Source organism: Pituophis catenifer, unplaced genomic scaffold (genome assembly GCF_029215685.1).
Source record: "Pituophis catenifer annectens isolate HBS135680 unplaced genomic scaffold, rPitCat1.0.hap2 SCAF_7, whole genome shotgun sequence".
In the NCBI taxonomy this organism is placed as follows: domain Eukaryota; kingdom Metazoa; phylum Chordata; class Lepidosauria; order Squamata; family Colubridae; genus Pituophis; species Pituophis catenifer.
Window position 1 is genome coordinate 27412058 of NW_027256887.1, and position 22289 is coordinate 27434346.

Consider the following 22289-nt stretch of genomic DNA (forward strand, 5'->3'; position numbering starts at 1 on the left):
AGATGATCCTGCAGATACCCCGGGCCTAAGCCATGTAGGGCTTTATAAGTGAGTACCAGCACCTTGAAACGAACCCGAAGAACCACCGGTAGCCAGTGCAGCTCGCGCAGGAGGGTGTCACACAGGAGTACCGAGAAGCCCCCATAACAACCCGTGCGTCTGCATTCTGGACTAACTGTAGTCTTCAGGTGCATCCCAAGGGCAGCCCCATGTAGAGGGCATTACACTAGTCCAACCGAGACGTAACAAGGACATGAGTGACCGTGGCAAGGGCATCCCGATCTAGAAAAGGACGCAACTGGCACACCAGGCGTACCTATGTGAAGGCCCCCCCTGGTCACGGCCATCAAATGATCTTCTAAAGATAGCCATGAATCCAGGACGACCCCCAGATTGTGGACCCTTTCTAATGGAGTAAGGACCTCCCCTCCCATCACAAGGGACGGGGCTACTAGATCACGAGATGCCGGTATCCACAGCCACTCAGTCTTGGGTGGGTTGAGTCTGAGTCTGTTTCTTCCTATCCAGGCCTGTACCACTTCCAGGCAGCGGGACATCATGGAAAGGGCATCCCCAGGGTGATCTGGGGTGGAGATATAAAGCTGAGTGTCACCAGCATATTGGTGGTACCTCACCCCGAAACCATGAATGATCTTACCCAGCGGCTTCATATAGATGTTAAAGAGCAGGGGGGAGAGAACCGACCCCTGAGGCACCCCACATTTGAGCGGCCTCGGGGTGGATCTCTCTCCCTCCATCCACACAAACTGCAAGCAGCCCGAGAGGTAGGAGGAGAACCACCGTAAAACAGTGCCTCCTACCCCCAACCCCCTGAGTCGCTGCAATAGGATACCATGGTCAATGGTATCGAAAGCCGCTGATCAAGAAGGACTAGGATGGAGGAGCAACCCCCACCCCTGGCCTGCCAGAGATCATTCACTAGGGCGACCGATGCCGTTTCCGTGCTGTAACTGCGCCTGAAACCCGATTGGTATGGGCCTAGGAAGTCAGTTTCCTCCAGGAACTGCAGGAGCTGCTGTGCCACCATGGACTCAACAACCTTCGCTATAAAGTGAAGGTTGGAGACTGGACGATAGTTGTTAAGGGAATCTGGATCAAGGGTGGGCTTCTTGAGGAGGGGACAAACCACCGCCTCTTTAAGAGTGGCAGGGAAGATCCCTTCCCTCAGAGAAGCGTTGACAACCACTTGAATCCAGCCTCCAGTCACCTCTCTGGCTGCAGAAACAAGCCAGGAGAGACAAGGTTCCAATAAACAAGTGGAGGCACCCAGTCGACCCATGATCCTGTCCACTTCATCCATCAAAACAGGCTCAAACCCAACCCAGATGTTACCATCAGGACAGGCCCCTGTCACCTCGCCAGACTCTGCCCAGTCAGAGTCCAACCCAGTCCAAATCTGAGCGATTTTATCTTGCAGAAACTGTACAAAATCCTCAGCTCTGCCCTGCAAGGGGTCCTCCTTCACTCCATGATTGAGAAGAGAGCGGGTCACTCTAAACAGGGCAGCTGGGTGGTTTTCTACAGATGTAATGAGAGCAGCAAAATATTGGTGTTTTGCCGCTTCTATTGCCACAAGATAAGACCTAATATGGGTTCTTAACTGTGTTCCGTCAGATTCGGATCGGGAGGATCTCCAACCGCCCTCCAGATGTCTTCTCCGATGCTTCATTTCCCTGAGCTCCACGGTAAACCATGGAGCCATCCGGGATTTGCATCGGGTCAGAGGCCGCAAAGGTGTGATTTGATCCAAGGCCCCCACCTTGTGGGGAGACTAGGGCCTCGGACGAATCATGGGTTAAGGAGGCGGGAAATGGCCCAAGCTCTGTCAGGAACCCTTCCGGGTCCATCAGGCGACTGGGGCGGAACAGTCTTGCTGGTTCTGCCTCCCAGCAGCGGGGGATGACGGAGAAAAAGTTCAGCCTGAGGAGGGAATGATCAGTCCATAACAGGGGATAGATTGACAAATTTCCCCTACCACAATCATTTATCCACTGTCCAGAGAGAAAAATCAGGTCGAGTGTGTGTCCTCCCTTATGAGTTGGGCCCTGCACAACCTGAGTTAGGTCCATGACCGTCATGGAGGCCCGGACTGACTCAGATGTCTCCCCAGCTGATGGTAAATTGAAGTCTCCCACAATCAGAAGATTGGGGAGTTCAACTGCCAACTCGGCCAGGACATCTAGCAGTGCGGGCAGGGCTGAGGCTACGCAGCTAGGAGATAGGTACGTAACCAACAGGCCCGACTGAACGCCAGGGTCCCACTTCAAAAGGAGGGATTCACACCCTCCTATCTGAGGAACAGTGACCTCCCTGGGACTGAGGCTTTCTCTAATAAAACCGCCACCCCCCCCATCCCTATCCTGGAGTCGCGGCTGGTGAAGCACATGGAAGCCTGGGGGGCATAAATCAATGAGAGGGACACCTCCCTCCAGCCCTAGCCAGGTCTCCGTAATGCATGCCAGGTCTGCATCCTCCTTGTCAATTAAATCTCGGACAAGGAGGGCCTTGTTCACCACGGACTGGCATTCAAATACACCAGCTGGAGTCCAGGGCTCCGCTCTCCTACACCCCTGGGGAAGCAGGATGAGGCCAGGGGGCCAGAGCACGCCACCGGCTGGATGCAGCGGGGCGCTCCCCAAATCCCCTTCTCTCACACCCCCTGCCCCTCCCAACCATCACAGGGATCAGAAGACCCTCACTCCACCAAGCCTCTTCTTTCCCCTCCCCTCCCCCCCTCGCCCCACCAACTTCGGTCGAGCTAGGTTGCTGAACTGTGAGAGCCACCCCTGACTCATTTTTCACCCCCCACCTCCCAGGTCCCCTTAAAATTTGATTAAAAACCCTAGTTAAAAAAACCCTCAAGCCCCACTTTGAAACATGCCACCACTCGGGGTTTCAAAACCCATCCTTGAGGTAGGCCTTAGATAAATAAGAAGGCCATGTCCGCGAGAGGGGGGCATCTCGCAGTGAGAGGAGGTCCACAGCCAGTTGAAAATATGGAAAAAGCGGGTGAAAGGAGACTATGGGCGTTGAAGATGGTAAAGACAGGGGACAGTCAAATGTAGAGCAGCTGGGCATGGAAGAACTGGAAAACCACTGCTCTCTCACAGCGATGGAAAAGTCAAAAGAGCAGCTGCGATAATTTTATCCAGGGGAGTTAGCCGCAGCCGTCCTCTCACGGCGACTAGGTGACAAAAGCCACCAGCAGAGATCAAACACCTTCCTCTGGAATAAAGCAGCAGTAATTGTAGATTTTATGCAATTAGCTTGATTTTTTTTAAAAAAAGTAAAACACACATTCATATCAAATTGAATTCAGAACCAAGTTTGCAGCTGTTATGGTTCTTTATACTGTTCAATATATAATATATATAATATACAATATATATATATTGCAACAAATATTGATACACTCAAGCATTAAACAGTCCACGAAAAAATTTAAACTCAATATAATAAGCTATTCTTGCATAAATCAGAGAGACACCCAACCCCAAATATACTGCTTTCAGTGACCCAAATGTAGTTAACAATCTATGGACTTTAACTCTATACATTTCCAGAAGATTGCACACTTGAAAAGTAATTTATTTAATTACTTAATGTATCCACTTAAATATTTTTTAATTTAAAAGCCCTAAAAGAAGGAGAAATATCAGTGATAAAAATGTGTAAGGTTCTAAAGATAAAATGATGCTTTCCTTCCTAAGATGTAGACCAAAAATGGCTAGTTCAAATAAACATTTTTTAAAAAATGAAATTTGAGTTACGTTTATGGTTGAAGTCACAGTCAAAACTAAAAGGCAGACTACCTGCTGCAAGAGAACCACGTTGATGCGATGGTTAGGGCACCAGGCTAGAAACTGGGAGACCATGAGTTATAGTCCCGTCTTAGGCTGTCACCCGTACAAATAATTAAAAGTGATAGAGTTCACTCTACTATGTTTTGCTGGCTCTTAATATATCTCTGTATACAATGTAAATACTAATACTTCAGGAACAAGTTTGTAGGCGGTAGATTGCTTGTGGTTACTTCCATCTCTTGTTCTGCAATTGACTTACTGAAAATTAGACCAGGCCACCTGCTCAACAGAAACAACTCTCTTGTAGGTCAATGTATCTAGATCGGGGAACTTACATCCAGTTTTAACAACAGAAGAGCTGAATTCACATAACATGCTAAGACAAAAGCTGGCGTTTGCACAACACAAGCACAAGTACTATAAAATTTATCCAATTCTATTTTAGTTTAGTTTTAGTATGTTGTATGAACCTACCCTAGTCATAGCAGTTAGCTGCTTAGAACATTTGTAGATGTCATCTCCAAATCCAAACGGGTGTCAAAGATGAAGCCTATAGGAATCTGTCTTTATAGTTACACTCAAAGAAGCTGAAATAACCCTGAACAGAAAAAGGAAAGAACGGAATGTGGAGGAGAAAGACAAAACCATCTCAAACTTTATTGATAATGTTTGGATTAATGGCAGCAAGTTTGGCATACAAAAAGAAGAAAAATTACCACAATGTCACAAAATAAAATATGCACAATGACAGTGACTTACACAGAACACTGAGCATATAGAAAAGGCATTGGTCCAGATAAATAACTTCTTTATTTATGTCAGAAATTTTTAAAATGCTGTATTTAATTTTAATATCATGATGAGAACTGTGTCTCATGTTTGACAGGCCTCATTACACCAAGGCATATAGAGAATTTGCACTATTTAACAATTTTTATCAACCATTTAACAACGGGCAATGAAGGTAGAGCACAAAGACAAAAGCACAAGTGATGGAAATGCAAGGGGATAATCTACTAGTAAAATTTCAGCTTTTATGGCTTGTTCCTACCTGCCACTTAGCTGAGGCAGCATCTCATGGGCTCCTGAGAAGGGCAGTGCTGTTAGAATAACAGAAAAGTGGTGCTCTTGTTCTCTTTCAGGGCAACCCTATACTCAAAAATACAGTGGGAAGTTCTTCTGAGAATGCATGGGTAGAACTGCACATTGTTACTTTTTAGAATGAACTGCTTTCCCCAAGACATATTCCTTCTGCCAATGTGAAGAGGCCCAAATAGTAAAGAAAAGAACCCCAGAAAGGAGAAATAAAAGTCATCCCACTATTTCTAAGTAAAGCTGCACCATTTAACTTGCCCAGCATGAAGTCTTCCAGTATGTCCCAGTTTCTGGGGTGGTTGTGGGGTGATAATAGGAAGTGATAGGGTATCAAGTTGAGAATAGCTGATTCAGCCAATTCAGTTGATGCACTAATTGGTTAAAGGCATGCAGGTCTCCTGAAAATTGGTGATGAATTGGGCTATATGATTTCTAAACATTTCAATTATTTTTAATACAAGCAATGACAGCTGCATAGGAAATGATTATTTGGAAGAAATATTTATTTTTATAGGTGATATCCATGCTTTGACTTAAAGTAAAGAATAATTCCTGTTACAACTATTGTTTGTCCTCATTTTTTAATTTTATTTTTTAAATGTTGAAATAAAAATACATTACCAACAGATAAAAAAGGCAGTAGTGATCATACTGTGAAGAAAAAAATAGTGACTAAAATAAATATGACAAAAATCCTAAGTAACAAAAAGGAATCCATATAATAGCTCTAATTAACTATTTAAAGTTAATTCAATTTAAGCATATCATTAAATCTAGACCACATAGCAATTTATTGTATCATCTTAGTACTTTTATAACATAGCTTTTCCAAAATAGATAACAAATTCATATTTTGGATAGATTTTTTTAAAGTCAAGAGAGTACATTTCTTCCCAATTATGTAAAATTATCTTCTTTGTTTTGTCCCAGATTCAATACACCTAAAGCTGTTCATGAAATTCCATGTTTTAGGAAGATAGTTCAACTTCATAAAAATTGTGTGAAATCCTTAGCTATTTGCTTTCCAAAATTGTGTTAAATTTATGAAGATTAATTCAATTGATTAATTGACTAGTACTTTCCAATAATCAACCAAAATCCTCATTGTTATTTAGATGACAGTGTACTATATAGCACTTCTAAAGCATAGAAATATTCTATCCTTTAGTTTGATTTACTGAAAGCAGCTCCACCCATTTTCAAAGAAGTTTGTGTAAATATATGTAACGTTAGCTCTCTTCCAATTGCATCTTTTTAGCAACTGTAAGGAAGATGAACAAGCAGTGCTTAAGAAAAAGGGTACCTGGACATTCTAGCCTAGCTGAGACTATAAATAGAACACAAATTATGAATGAAGGCAAATATACCTATCCCAGGATAATATTGCAGGATCCAATCTGGGTCTGTCACTGGGACCAGAAGTTTAGTCTTCCGAGTTTTCAAACTCATGCTGGAGCCAGTCCTCAGGGATCTTTTCTCTAGCAGAATATCTAACATTAACAGAACAACATTTTCTGTTAGAGAGAAATTGACGATTCCACTGCAATCTGAAAGCTTGGAAGACTAAACCTCTGGTTCCGGTGACCAACCCAGTTTGGATCCTATAGTACAACATTGTCTTCACTAGATGTAAATAAAGTATATTTTCATTTGTACCATGAACAGAAAGCAAAGTAATATGAAATTAGAACATTGCTACAGTTGGTCAAGGAATTAAATAATGTCCCATTGGCAGGAGCATTTTTGAATTGATTTAGGTTGGAATCCTCCAATTAATTCACCATGAATCATTTTTAACAGGGCATACATCTGTAGAAGCAACCCCATGGTTGGTTGGTTGGTTGGTTAAAACCTCATCCAAAAGGATATCTTTCAATTCTCCTCATAGAAGATATTCCTGGTCTAAAAGGACAAATAAAATTGATAAAACAACTTCTCTGCTCTAATTAAAAAAAAAACCCTACATTTCTGAATGTTCTGTTCACACATGAAAAAAAAAAGGAAAGAAGGAAGTGCTATTCAGTTAGCAAGTGGATTGAAGAAAAACTTTAAAAAATATAATTATTCCAATCGAAGAGGCAAACAGATAAATAACAGAGGGAATCACTTGTCCTTTTCTTTGTCCTTTCTAATCCTAATGCCCCTAGAGGTGAATAGGATAAAAAAAGGTGCCAAAAAGTGCATTTCCAGTACCTTTATTATAATGGCAACTTCATACATCAATACATTGTTCCAAAAGAACAATCTATAGATGCTTCATACAGCCTTGCAACTCTTTTGTGTCTTTTGATCTTGGATATAGTTCTATTATAAGATTATGCCTTGGATATAATGTTACTGATTATTGTGGTGTGGGCAGACTATGAGGTAAACAGTTTTCTTGTGGGTCTGATAAAACCTCGGGATCCTCATCTGGGACTGGCCCAGCCTGCCGATGCCGTAACTGATCAATGTGGTGTCTGATTGTATGATCATCCTCCAGAGTAACCTCATATGACAAGGGACCTGTTACCTTAGTTACTGTAGCTGCCTATTGTGACCCAGGCCCACGTAGTTAATATTAAATGCAAAACAGTTCCAAAAAACAAACAGATTTTATTAAAACAGCTGAGAATGTGTTAATTCTCAGCTGTTTTAATAAAATCTGTTTGTTTTTTGGAACTGTTTTGCATTTAATTCCAAATGCAAATTAAATGAAAGCAAAGTCCTCAAAACACCATTCTTCAGTTTATCTCTGACCTTGGGATAATTATGCAAACTGCCAAAGGCTTTTCTTGGCAACAGTTCAGGAACAGAAGATGCTAACAAGAAAGAAATACATCCAAACATGAAGCAAATCTCTCAACTGTTGTTTTCCAGCAAAGAGGCCAAGAGCCATTACTGGTCTTTTAAGCCTTATTGGAGGGGCCAATCATCTCTTGGCCCTACTCCCGAGTTGCCCTCTCTGCTTGAGCCGCTCCTGCCTTCTGGCAGCTCTTCTCATATGTGCACTAGGAACAGGCTCCTCCTGTTATTCTGCCTCTCTACTGTCAGCCTCTGGAGGCTCCGAAGTCCGCACATCTCTGCCTCCAATGCAGAGCCCTCATCCAGGGCTTCCCCAACCTCCAGGACTGGCCCATGTTCTTCCTCAGCCTCATCGCTGTCCAACTCTGCTGCCAGCTCCGCAGGCTGCTGGCAGACCACAACACTGCCACACTGGCTATAAGTTCCTGGGGGGTTGTTGGCTGAGACACCTCCGCCGCTACTCTGGGTAAAGTTGGTCAAGCTTTGTTATGAGCTGACAGCCCCACCTCAGCTCCACTGGACTGCGACGAGTTGTTGTACTGGGAGTCATGTGTTGACACAGGAGGAAATTCGCCAGGCGGTGATGCCAGTCCCCAGTCATCATCCACTTGAGTGCCTCCTTTGTGGTCCTGACCATTCATTCAACCTGACCATTGGTCGCGGGGTGGAATGGAGTGAATGTTATGTGTCGAATCATGACCCAGGGTACTTTTGTGTCCAGTAGGTGATGTAGCAGTTCTGCCAGGGCAGCCTTATGTGGTAAGAAGGAAGGTAAAAATTGAGCAAGCCCAGGAATGCTTGAAGCTCCCTCTTGAATTTTGGTGTGGGGGCTTGTTGAATTGCCTTTAGCTTTGCTTCAGATGGGTGGATTCCAGCAGCATTGATGTGAAAACCCAGGAATTCTGTGGATTCCACACCGATCTGGCACTTTTCCTCCTTGAGTTTTACACCTGCCTCGCAGAAACTTTGGAGGACTGTGCAGAGATGTTCTGCCAGGACTGCCGCTGATTCCCTGGCGATCAGGATGTCATCAAAGTACGGGCAGATGCCAGGAATGTTCTTCAGTGTTTGTTCCATAATACTTTGGAACAACACTGGTGCTACACTTACCCCAAACTGCAAGCGGCACACTCGGAATGCAGCTCTGTGTGTGACTATTGTTTGTGCTTCTGCAGTAGTGTCGTCTACTGGTAGCTGCTGGTAGGCCTGGGCAAGATCTAGTTTAGCAAAGATTCGGCCTCCCTGGAGTGAGGCAAGAATGTGGCTTATCACTGGTACAAGATAAGCATGCTGCTGTAGTGCCTTGTTTATCGTGCACTTGTAGTCTGTGCAGATGTGAACGTCCCCGTTAGGCTTAACTGGGGTCATTATGGGAGTCCCCCAATGGCTACAGGTTGGAGCACTCCCTGCTTTACCAGCTTGTATAGTTTTGCATCAATTTTAGGCTTCAATGCAAAGGGAACCCTGTGCAGTTTTAATCAGATTGGAGTTACTGCTGGATTGAGGTTGAGTGAAATGGGTGCCTCTTTGTATTGTCCCAGCTCAGCACTGAATACGTCAGCATATTGTTGGCATACGGCTTCTAGATTGGCTATTTGGGTTTGATGAATGCCCGTTACCCTGATGCCCAGGGCCTCGAACCAGACCAATCCTATGAGGCTAGTGGCCCCTCTATGACCACCGTGCTGAGGGGACCCTCAAACTCTCTAAATTGTACCCTAATGGTAGCTTCGCCCCTTACAGGAACATGTCAACTCTGGAAGTCTGTTAGCACTAAACTTGATGATTTGAACAGGACTCACCGTTGGCTACGTTTGCAAATGTGGTCGAAAGTTGTGGATATATAATGGACAGGGCTGATCCAATATCAGACTCCATGGAGCATGGAACCCCTTGAAGTTTTAGTTGGAGTCTTACCTTTTCTTTGATGGGGCGTTGGGCTCCTGTGCATTGGATGCTAAGCCTTTCTGAGCAGTATTCAACTCTCTTCTGTCCTGGGGGCCTTTTCCACTTGTGCTGCTGTGTCGCAGGTTTTGTTTCCCACTGACGACCTCTGCAAACTCTGGCAATGTGCCCTTGTTTTCCACAGGCACGGCATACAGCTGTGTGGATCTGCACTCTGCTCTTTCATGTTGTCCACTGCAGCTTATGCAGCTCTGTGGGGGAGTTGCTTGCTCTGTGGAGCGTGGCCATCTGGGTGGCTCTCTCTGCAAGCGGTTGATTTCGTTGCTCTCACTGACCTCCCCCGAGCCTTCTGCAGTCTCTTGGTGGATCTCTGGGGGGCTGGTGTGTGTTTTTGATGGCTGGAGAATCTTCATGGCCCCTCTGGCAGCCTCATCAGCCATGACTTCCTTCAACCCATCTTGGAAAATCAGTTTCTCCATGACGAATAGGCAGTGCTGTAATTCACTATTACGCATGCTGCAAACGAGCCTGTCTCTGAGACGGTATTCTAGAACAGGGAACTCACATTGGCACGAAGATTGGTGAAAGGCTGCCACAAACTCTGCTGCAGATTCCTGGATCTCTGTTCTCATTGCTCGAATGTATGGTGCCGGCGATGACCGAGAGTCTAGGCTCAAAATGTTCCTTTAATTTTTTCTTGAAGTCTGTGTAGGCCACTGTCTCTATGCTCTTGCTGGTACTACCAAGTTTTCAGCAATATCAAATGTGGCTTGTCCACACACACATAACAGGGTTGCTGCCTTCAGGCCATCGTCCTTGACCTGGTTAGCCCAGAGATAGTTGTCTACTTGGGAGACGTATGAGCTCCACTGTTCTGGGTGAGTAATATCGAACTTGTTGAGTCTTCCCAGTTTAGCCATTTTGAGAAGGCCCTTTTGGTGCTGGTTAATTCCTGTCCTACTGCGGGCGGAGCTGGGCTGCACTTAGGAGTCCTGGGGACAGATCCCTCAGGTGCATCTGTGCCTCCAGTGTGTCTTACTGGCAGGCAAGGCAGGGAGCATGGTACCACCAGGGCTCTTTACCTGGTCTGACACCCAGTGATTTCAGTTGCCTCCAGTGTGGCTTACTGGCAGGTGGGGGTGAGAACTAGTCCTGCCAGAGCTTCGTTACCCAGCCTATCACCCAGTGAATTCAGCCTCTTGGTTAGAAGCAGCTCTCTCCCCTGCAGCAACCCATCCTCATCACCACTATTGTATAGTGGGCTTCAGTATGCAAGAACTAGACCAGCATAGCTAGAACAGGATTTATTTTATTTATTTATTATTTATTTATTTGTCAAGCATATATAAAATAACAGGTAAAAGTATAAACATAATTTGAATACATTAGAAGAGTAAGAGTAAAAAATAAAAAGGAATAGTAGGACAGGGACAGTAAGCACGCTGGTGCACTTATGCACTCCCCTTACAGACTTTTTAGGAATGGGGTGAGGTCAACAGTAGAGAGTTTAAGGTTAAAGTTTTGGGGGTTTCGGGAAGAAATCATAGAGTCAGGTAGTGCATTCCAGACATTGACCACTCTATTACTAAAGTCATATTTTCTGCAATTGAGTTTGGAGCAGTTTACCTTGAGTTTGTATCTATTATTTTGTGGTTGAAGATGAAGTAGTCATCGACAGGTAGGACATTGTGGCAGATAATTTTATATACTACGCTTAGGTCAGACCGAAGTCAGCATAGATCCAAGTTGTCTAAGCCCAAAATTTGAAGTCTGGTGGCATAAGGTATTTTATTGTGGCTAGAGGAATGGAGGACTCTTCTCGTAAAATATCTCTGGACTCTCTCAATTGTATTTATGTCCGATATGCAGTGCGGGTGTCAGCTCTGGCATGCTCAGCTCGGAGCTGCCATTTGGGGAAGGGGAGAAAAGACCATCAGGGGCCAATCCCAGGGGAGGCAGCCTTGCCGCAAACAGCTGGACATGGTCGAGGCCCTTACAGGACCTCCAGAACTGCCTCAGAATGTCTCCAGTAGCAGGCAAGCCTCAGAAGCACAACTTACAACTGCGAGACAACTCAGAGTAACTCAGCACTTCCACGAGCACTGGGTGATGGGCAGGCATGTGGGGGAGGGAGTGTGGTGGCAGGAACTGTTTAAAGGTGGTGGGGAGCACCAGATGTTAGCTCTGTCAATCCTTTCTTTGCATTGTTTATTGCTTGGATGGTCAGTGAGTGCCGGAGAAGATAAAAGCTTCAAACCTAAACATCATTTCACTGGGGTTCTTTTTCTGCAGAACCTGACAGTGGGTTCCAGACAGATGAGCTGTATTTGAGAATTGGTCTAGCAAATGTTTTGTATGCTCTAGTTAATAGTACAATATTATCAGAGAAGAAGCTACGCAAGATTAGGTTAACAACTCTTAATGCCTTTCTGGCAATGTTGTTACACTAGGTTCTGGCACTTAGATCTTTAGAAATGAGTACCCCAAGGTCCTTGACAGAGTGAGGGTCATCTACAAGGTCATCTCCATCTAATTTGTATTTTATGTTTTGATTTTTTTTTCTTGCCAATGTGCAACACAGAGCATTTGTTGGTTGAGATTTGAAGTTTCCATTTGTTAGACCAATCTGACACATAGTCAAGGTCTTTTTGAAGGGTAGTTGCATTGTTGGTGGTGTTGAACAATTCAACATCATCAGCGAAGAGAACACAGTTGCTTTTAATATGATCGCAAATTCATTTATGTAAAGTATGAAGAGTGTTGACCTGAAACACTGCCTTGGTGAACACCACTATTAACAGGAACAGGATTTGATAGAGCGCTTCCTTTTTTGACCACTTGTTGTCTGTTTGACAGGAAGGCAGCTATCCATTTATGTAGGAGTCCAGAGATGCTATAGGATTTTAGTTTTAGAAGTAATTTGTCATGTAGCACTGAATCAAAAGCTTTACAGAAGTCTATGTAAATTGCATCTATTGCTTTGCCCTGATCAAGATGTGTAGTCCATATATTTTTGCAATGTAGTAGTTGTAGATTACAGGATAAATTTTTTCTGAAGCCAAATTGTTTGTTGGAGAGTAGGTTGTTTATCTCTAGGTAGAGGGTAATAGATTGGTTAATGATTGATTCCATGACTTTGCAGCTGATGCAATAAAAAGAGATTGGTCTGTAATTTTCAACTAGGCTAGGGTCTCCCTTTTTTGAAGATAGGAATGACCGTGGCTTGTGACCATTGGTAGGGCAAGGAGCTGGTACTGAAAGATTTTTCAAAAATTATTCTTAGAGGGTCTGTAATTGAAGTGGAAAACTTTTTAAAGAAGTATGCACATAGTACATCAGGTCCAATAGATAGAGATGGTTTTAGATTGCGTAATGCCTTTTCAATATTGTCGTCTGTAAAATCGATATGTATAAGATCACCGTAATCATTGTAATTGTCTGTAGTACGACTGGGAAATATTGGGTATGTGTTGTTGCTGTTTACAAAGACTGAGCTGAAGAACGTGTTAAAGAGATTGGCTTTAATGGTTTCATCAATACAGTCTTCATTGTTTGGTCCTTTTAGGGGTGGGATGGATCTCGAGTCTTTAAGTTTGTTGTTTACAAAATTATAGAAGGCACGGGTGGACTTTGTGCATAGAAGGTGTTCCTCTTGCTTGATGTGATAATTGGTGCATTCAGTCTTTATTTGTTGGCATAAGTTTTTGAAGCGGTTTTTGAAGTTAGCTATGAAGTTAGTTAGTTTTGTTTTTTCGCCAAAGAGATTTTTTTCTGGATTGTAGTTTCCTTATTGTTATTGATAGTTTATTTTTTCTGGTTTTGGGGGATATTAGTGGCACGTAAAGTTTAATGATTCTTTTGACTTCATGCAAGAAAATGTTGTAATGGGCATCAGCAGTACTACAGCTAGTGAATAGAATTTGCCAATCAAGAGATGAGAGTTCATTGTCGGTAGTTGGTTTTTTTTTTTTTAATTTTATTAACATAAACAAACGTAAAACACAAATACATGTAAACACTTATACATTAACAAAGAGTCAATCGACTAACTTCTAGAAAACCTTCGCATCGGTGATTAATGTCCATTTAACCAATTTTCCTTAATCATACTATTTACAAATTTACTTGCTTATACCTTAATATATTCATTGAAATTCAGCAGTATCTTTCTACAAACATATTAACCATTTATTTATACAATCCTACGGCTCATCTCATGTATCTATTTCTACAATTCTTGAGTTATGTTCTCCTAATGTCCTATGTTGTTGGCCCTATCCTTCTTTCTAACCATGTGTACCATTTTTGCCAAACTAAATAAAAGTCAGTGTTCTCTTTATCTTGGAGCTCTTTTGTGAGCCTATCCATCTCTGCGCATTCATTTATTTTTGTTATTATTTTTTCTTCTGTTGGTATTATCTCGGATTTCCAATTCTGAGCGTACACTATACGTGCCGCTGTCAATATGTGGATGGTAAGATATTTTATCTCCTTGGTACACTGTGCTGTAGTCATTCCAAATAGAAAGAATTCTGGTTTCATTTCTACACTTTGCCTCATTGTTTCTTCGATTATTCTCTTAATCTCTTGCCAGTAGCATTGTGCCTTCCTGCAAGACCACCAGAGATGGTAATATGTCCCCATTTGTGTCTTGCACTTCCAACACATTGGTGATGTGTTTGGAAACATTTTAGCCAAACGTGCCGGAGGAAGGTGCCATCTATAAAATATCTTGTATAAATTTTCTTTGTATGGAATTGACAGTGTCATCTTATAATTTTCTGCCCATAGCTTGTCCCATCTGTCCAACTCTATATTGTGACCTATATTTCTTGCCCAGCTTACCATGTTTTCTTTCACTGTTTCCTCCTCTAATTTATACCTTATTAAATATCCATAAATTTTAGATATTATTTTCTCATCTGTGCCTTTTAAAATTTTATCTAGTTCACTTGGTTGGCTTTGAAAATCATAATGTCTCCGGTCTGCTGTATATTTTGACTCAATTTGAAGATATGGCCACCAATCAATCATAATGCCTCGTCTTTCCAGTTCTTGTCTCGTAAGTAGGTCTCCCTCACTACTCAACAATTCTTGATATTTCCGCATCTTTCCTATTTCTATAGTGTTTGGATAAATTAGCGCCTCCATAGGAGACAACCATCGTGGGATTTTACTATAGTGTTGCCTTCTGATATCTTGCCATGAGTTTTTTTAAAGTTATAACTGGGAATCCCATCATTATGATGATTTTTGTGAGGGCGTAAGTTGAGACAAAAGTCAATCATGCTGTGGTCGCTGTTGGAGAATGTTTTTTTTTTATTTGTAGTCCATAAATTGAGTTTAAACTGTTGCAGAAGATGAGATCAAGGCAGTTGTTGAGTCTAGTGTTGTTAGTTACTAGTTGATCAAGTCCCAGATTAGTTACAGTATTGTACAGGGTTGCATATATAGGTTCAGTTGTACTCAACGATTCACAACTCAAAACTGGAACTGAGGAACAGCAGGCAAATGCCTGTAATTTGTACTCTGGGCCCACAGGATCTTAACCAATCATAATGCTTGAAAAACCTGCCCAAATATGAAGGTTCAAAGTTTTCCCCCAAAACAGCTGGAGTTAACAGTGAAGGTCATCTAAAGGTTAGTTTCACTTTAGCCGGGTTAACAGGGTCATCTAAAGGTTAGTTTCACTTTAGCAGGGCTTAACAGAACTATATACATTCAATACATAACCCTAATACTGGAGTCAAATACTATATGGCTGACTGAAGTACAGTTTCACCCTTGAAAGCTTTTTTTAGAAATAAATTATGTAGGGAAAAATCTCTTTTATCGCTTGCTGTGCTTATATCTATTATCTATAAACTAATAGAAACTGTAAACAATCTATTATCGAAGCAGAATAAATGATGTTGATTAACTGGAGGCACTAAGGAACCTGTTTTTACACATTTAGTAAAATTTAGTTCACAAATTTAAGTTACATCAAGCTATAAAAGGGGAGGTGTTTGACATGACTTCATAAAGTCAGATTCCATGTTGCTTGCAAACACTGCTAAATTCCAAGGACCTTGTGTTGTCACAAGCTAAGTGGTAGAGATTCCTTTTATAGAGAGATACAAGAGATTTATTTTATCCTCTCAATGGTAGGCCCAACTATATTTTCCTACAAACTGCTTTGTAGTCACTTTATATGCATCAGTGCCTAATGGGCTACTGATGTTCAGGAAATCCAGAACTTACTACCATCCAGACAGCCAGAATGAATTGTACATTTAGACATAAGACAAAATGGGAATAAATGTTGCTTACTGGTATGATGTTATTAACTTGTTTGTTAGATTTCTATCCTCACAGAATACCCCTTTCTCCTAGTGAATGTTTCCATGCTTAAAATGTCTAGAAACAATTTACTTGTTCTTAATCTAACAATTTAACCAACATACCACACTGGTTGGCTGATATGACTATGGGGCTTCATTGGCATCATGTGCCAATTTATCTCTGTAAGGACATTGTGACACCCACTTTTACAACTATTATAAGTTCCTTTATGCATCTTCAACTACTCAAGATTAGTTTTTTGGGATTTGGAATCCCATCTCATAGTTGGTAGCAACTATGACACCAGATCTTTCAATTATAATTCTAGTTCTTTATTTTACTTAATATGTGTCTTTGGGCAAGTCATCTAACCTGCCTTTTTTTTTACTGCATCTATTAAACACTTACCTATTGAAGGGAATGCTATGAGGCATAATTAACTAATGCTAATGCATTGTGAGATTCCTGATGAAAGAAGCTATAGAAGTGCAAATTGTTTCATTATCATTTGAGACCTACATGAATTACTCTCTTAGTCAGCCATGTCTGGAAGCCAGTGATATTTTTTAAAGAGACTTCTATCAACTCTCATAACCAGTCTATAATACACAAAATCTAGTGAAGAATAAAATTATTTTGTGTAAGCAATAACAAACCACTAGGTAATAATTTTTCAAAATGTTACATGTGGATTCTAAGTACATACTGCTTATTGACTTAAATAGAAGTCATGCAGTTAAAAGCTTGTACAACCCTATGAAAATATCTCCTTAAGAGTTTTGTCAATAACCATAAGTAAAAAAATAGAATACATACATTTTGACTCAAAGTATATAAACATTGTGTTTATGACAGCTGGGTACTTAGTTTTCACAGCCAATAACCGTTTCTCTGCTATACTGTAATTGACTTTTGATTGTATACTGTTATGTTAATATATTTGTGGTGGTTATATTGTGTTACTGAAATCATGCTGTGCAAAACAGCTGTATCATAAAGTACTGTAATAACATTTCCTAGACCATAAACTATAATACATATTATTGATTTTTATGTGGCAGATTTGCACTTTTCCGGATGTAATTGAAATAATCAAAGTAAATGGTTTATTAGATGGGAAGCCCCAATTAATTTTATGTAGCAACGTAATAATAAAAACTGATTTAATTTTCTAGACAGAGAAAAAAATATGTTTGACATTTCAAAGTTGAAGTTTGAAGTTGCATACAGAATTTAGAAATAGCTGCAATTTATAATTATTAATGATATTAATATTATTCATTGGCATGACCTGACAGGCAGGCATATTCTGTACCTGAAGGTCCATATGGGACATCCAACAGCTTCAATACAAAATGTATTGCTTAGAAACAATGAACCATAGCTTGATTAGGAATATATTGGCAACATATTCAGGCACTCAATTATGCAATCACATGCAATACTATATTTCCCCGAAAATAAGACCTACGAAAAACAAGCCCTAGCCTGATTTTAAGCATGCCCCTAATATAAACCCTATCCCAAAAAACAAGCCATGGTGAAGATCATAATCAGCCCTGGGGGTGTGGCCATCACAGGAGATGGCAAGGGCATGGAGGCGAATGGTGTCTGGCAGTAGCTGCAGCCTGCGCAGCATAGGTGAGTTGATTACCTGTCCAAGCAGAAGGCGGAGGCAGAGGTAGGGGGGGCAGGCGATCCGGACACACCGCTTGGGCCACAGGCAAGCTGAAAGAGACAAAGACGAGCCTCCAGCGATTAACCACCCATTCCTTCTCTTGGTTTGCTTGCAGCTGGCATGTCCGGATTGTGTGCCTCTCCCCTGCCTCCCCTGCCTCCTCTGCCTTCATCTGCTGCTGATGCCACTGCACGAAGATGAGCCTCCTGTGGCTGCTCACCCACTCTGACTCACGGTATCTCGGCTTTCCCATGGCCCACGCAGCGCATCCAGATTGCGTGCTCCCCTCCCCCGATGACTCTGCCACCTTCTGCTGCTAGGACAGGTAATCTACTGACCTGTACAGCACTAGCTGCGCAGTCCCAAAGTTCACCGACCAAGGGACCAGTGGGCTGCAGCTGCTGCTGGACATCGGCCCCAGCACATTTTCTGCCTTTTATGTGCACACTGGAGGGCTGGGCTGATTATTCTGAAATCATGTTTCCCCAAAAATAAGCCCTAGTGCTTATTTTGGAGCCCCCCAAAATAAGACCAGGTTTATTTTTGGGAAAACACATTAGCAAAGTCATCATCAACAAATTCAAAATAAAAGTATGTTTAAAAAATGTTCCCAAATTCATCACATTTTGCAAATTTTCAGCTATTTTATTTCCAGAATCTTATTTTTATTTAATTTGGGGAGTCAGTGAGTAAGATACCACATTGCTCATTTTTTATTTAGAAAACTGTGGTATATGAATATGCATGTACTGTTTGTATATATAAGTATGAACTGTGTTGATTTCCAACCTCCAACCTCTAATGTTACCAAGAAAATGCTAGCAATACTGACCCAGGTCTCTCTGCTACTATGCCCACTCAATAGAGCACATTTATTCAGATTAATAAAAGAAACTCATCACAAAATACTTTTCATTTCTCATCCATTATGCCAACATAGGAAAGGTAGCTATTAAAACTGATGGGACTCCTTGTTCACAAGGATGTTCACACGAATGCATGAAAAATAGGAATCATATGAACTGACATATTTGTTATCACATAGCAACATAGCAATATTTAGTTTATTGAATCTGTACCTTGCCGCGGTGAAAATTTCCAAGCTGTACAATTTAATGATAGTTAAAACATAACCATTAAAGTATTAACATAACTGACAAGAAAAATGAAAATAAATAAAAATATAAAATATAAAATAAATAACAGTGGAGCAAGTAAATTAAGTGTCAGTTTTGGAAGACAATTTGTTGGGGGTGTTTCTTGGAACCCTGAGATTAAGACTATGTCCTCTAAAATAATTTGGTTTTTAATAATTTCCTGAAAGCCCACAGAAATTGAGCAAGACAATAGTTCTGATATGCTACCAGACAGCTCCTATCTTTTATACACAATAAAAGTTGACATTCACAATCATCATTCTTGCACCCCTTTAGAAGAAGCTAGCTAATATAAATAGATTTTGATAAGTATTTTCAGAAAGGTAAAAATTCTGGCATGATGATTGGTTGAAGTCCATTATTGGACAATCGTGATTTGATAGTCAAACTGAACTCAGACATTCTCATAATGGCTTACAGTAATTGTTAATTAATTGTACAATCAAAATTAATTGTACAATCAAAACCCTCAAAACGACCCTATAGAGCACTGGATACCAGAACAACTAGACACAAGAACAGTTTTTTCCCAAACGCCATCACTCTGCTAAAAAATTAATTCCCTCAACACTGTCAAACTAGTTATTAAGTCTGCATTACTATTAATCTTCTCATTATTCCTATCACCTATCTCCTCCCACTTATGACTGTGTGACTGTAACCTTGTTGCTGGTATCCTTAAGATTTATATTGATTGTTTCCTAATGTGATTTGATTGCTTATTTATTCCCTATGACTTCCATTAAGTGATTCTTGATGAATGCATCCTTTCTTTTATGTACATCGAGAGCGTATGCACCAAGACAAATTCCTTGTGTGTCCAATCACACTTGACCAATAAAGAATTCTATTCTATTCTATTCTATTCTATTCTATTCTATTCTATTCTATTCTATTCTATTCTTTATGTAAATTTCTGAGTCCCAACTGTCTAATGTCCTCATCTTTCCTAAGCCATATGCCAAAAATAATCAGTTCTAATAAAATGTTCTGATATAACAAATCTCTTTTATACAATTTATAGTAAAATATCCAGAATTCCTATATAAACAGATGTTTTGATAAATTGAGCTGCAGAACATAGCTACTATATATTAATAAACAAGTACAAATAAGTAAATATATAGATTCAAGAAACCAAGAAGTTCATGGAATAAAAATAGAGCATAGTAAGTAGAACTGAATCAGATAAGATAACACAATGTCACAATATTAAATGAATGCAAATTAAAAACATATAAGGACATCTTCAATGAAGAAGGAAAACTAAAAACAAGAGAAGAATTGAGAATGCAAAATGTGGAAATAGAGTGGTGGTCATATTTGCAATTAAAATCCAGATATAAATCTGATATGGAAAAAACTGGAATTCAAATGGAACCAAATCAGTTGGATAAAATTTTATTAGGCCCCAATGAGAAATTAATAACCAAAATTTATAATTTTCTATTGGAATATAAACTAGCAGAGGAAGTAGTTAAAGAGAATATGATCACATGGGCGACGAATTTTGGGTATGCAATAGAATTAAGTAAGTGGGAAAAATTGTGGAAAAGTATTAATAAATTAACATTATCTGTACCATACAAAGAAAATGCTTATAAATTGTTCTATAGGTAGCATCTACCACCGGCGCAAATTTCTAAAATGTTTCCCAATACATCTCCACTCTGTTGGAAATGTAAAGCGCATAAAGGGACATACTATCATATATGGTGGTCATGTCCCAAAGCTAAAAAATTATGGAACAATATAAAAATGCAACTGGAACAAATAATAACTCAAAAGGTACCATTAAAACCAGAAACTTACTTATTAGGAATACCTACAAGCAAATATGAAAAAGAAATAATATATTTAATAACACACATTTTGACTGCAGCAAGAATCATATACGCACAAAATTAGAAACAAGAAGAGGTCCCAACTCAAGAGAAATTAATATCCAAAATTATGGAATGCGCTGAGATGGATAGACTCACCAAGGAGATCCAAGGAAAGGAAGAATCTGAATATTATCTGGTCTGGCAAAAGTGGTATAAATGGTTAGAGGGAAGTGAAAAAAAAAGAGAAGAAGAAAGAAAGAAAAATTAAATAAAAGAAAAGATATCAATAGAGTAAAATAAATTTTTACATCAAATGAAATTTAAGAAAGAGATACCAGATATCGATAAAATAATATCATTATATAAGGTGAGAGAAATAATGTATTTTGAAGAATATAGGATATTGATATTGTAACAATTCAGATATTATAGGTAGATGTCATTAAGATGATGCTTGTTGTAAATTGTTTTACTTGCATTTATAAATGTATTATGTGGTTTCTTAAATTAATAAAAGTTTAAAAATTAAAAAAAAATGAATGCAAATGCAAGATAAGGACAAAGTTTCTACAGCAAATCAGTACTTTTGAAGACCCTTGAACTAAGGCTGGAACTAGCAGAGGAATATAGATTGTAGATTAAATTACAGTTTTTAACATTAGCAATAAATAATAGTATCTCTCAACTTTGTGTTTACTTACCTGTCAAGCAACCAAGTTCCTTACAAACTATTCTCACTTATTCGGGCTTTGAGAAATGATGGACTGTATTGTATCATTTAATGGCTAACACTGAGTGTTTCCAGACATGATTTATACTGCATAATATCTCAGATTTTTACAAAATTTCATATAATGTCCTTCATTCTCCTATTGTCCTCCACAACTCTACCTATTCACATTAAATCTCCTATCATTTCTATTTCTAGACTATATCTGATAAGAAAATTATTTAATTAACCCACAAAGCAACTGATAGAATTAGGACGTTGCTATCTGGAAGCAGTGTTTCTTTAATCAGAATGTTCAAGTTTTGACACCTGTTATTTCTGATTTGAACTAATCATAGGAAAGATTTGGTACAGAAAATTCTATATGTTTTGATCTCTCCATTTCCGAAGGATACAGGCCTTTACTTTTCTATTTTGTGATAGTGAATAAAAACAATATTATGATTTGAAATGGGGAAAGAGTTCCACTTTAAGAATACTTTCTCTTAAAGCTTCATTCAAATGATCCTTGATAAAGAAAACTTTTGCTCATCAACTAAGCACAGCTTGCATCTCCTCACTTTATATTTGCCACCATAAGCATATTACTTATCTTTCTAACTCTATAGCTTCTTATCATAATGAGACTTGCCTCTTTTTATTTTTCTTGTGTCTTTTAGAACAATGGTCACCAACTGGTAGTCCGTGGACCACTGGTGGTCTGCGAGAAAATTTTGGTGGTCCACAGAAAAATTGCTTGCATTTTTTATATTGCACTAAATCAGGGGTCCTCAAACTAAGGTAAGGTGACCAGATTTTAACATTGGTAAAGAGGGACATTGTGGGCGTGGCTTATTTTGTGGGCGTGGCTAGCTGGTCATGTGACTGGGTGGGCGTAGCTAGCTGGTCATGTGACCGGGTGGCCATGGCTATGTGTATAGGGTAAGGTGAACAGATTTTAACATTGGTAAGAGGGACACCATTGTG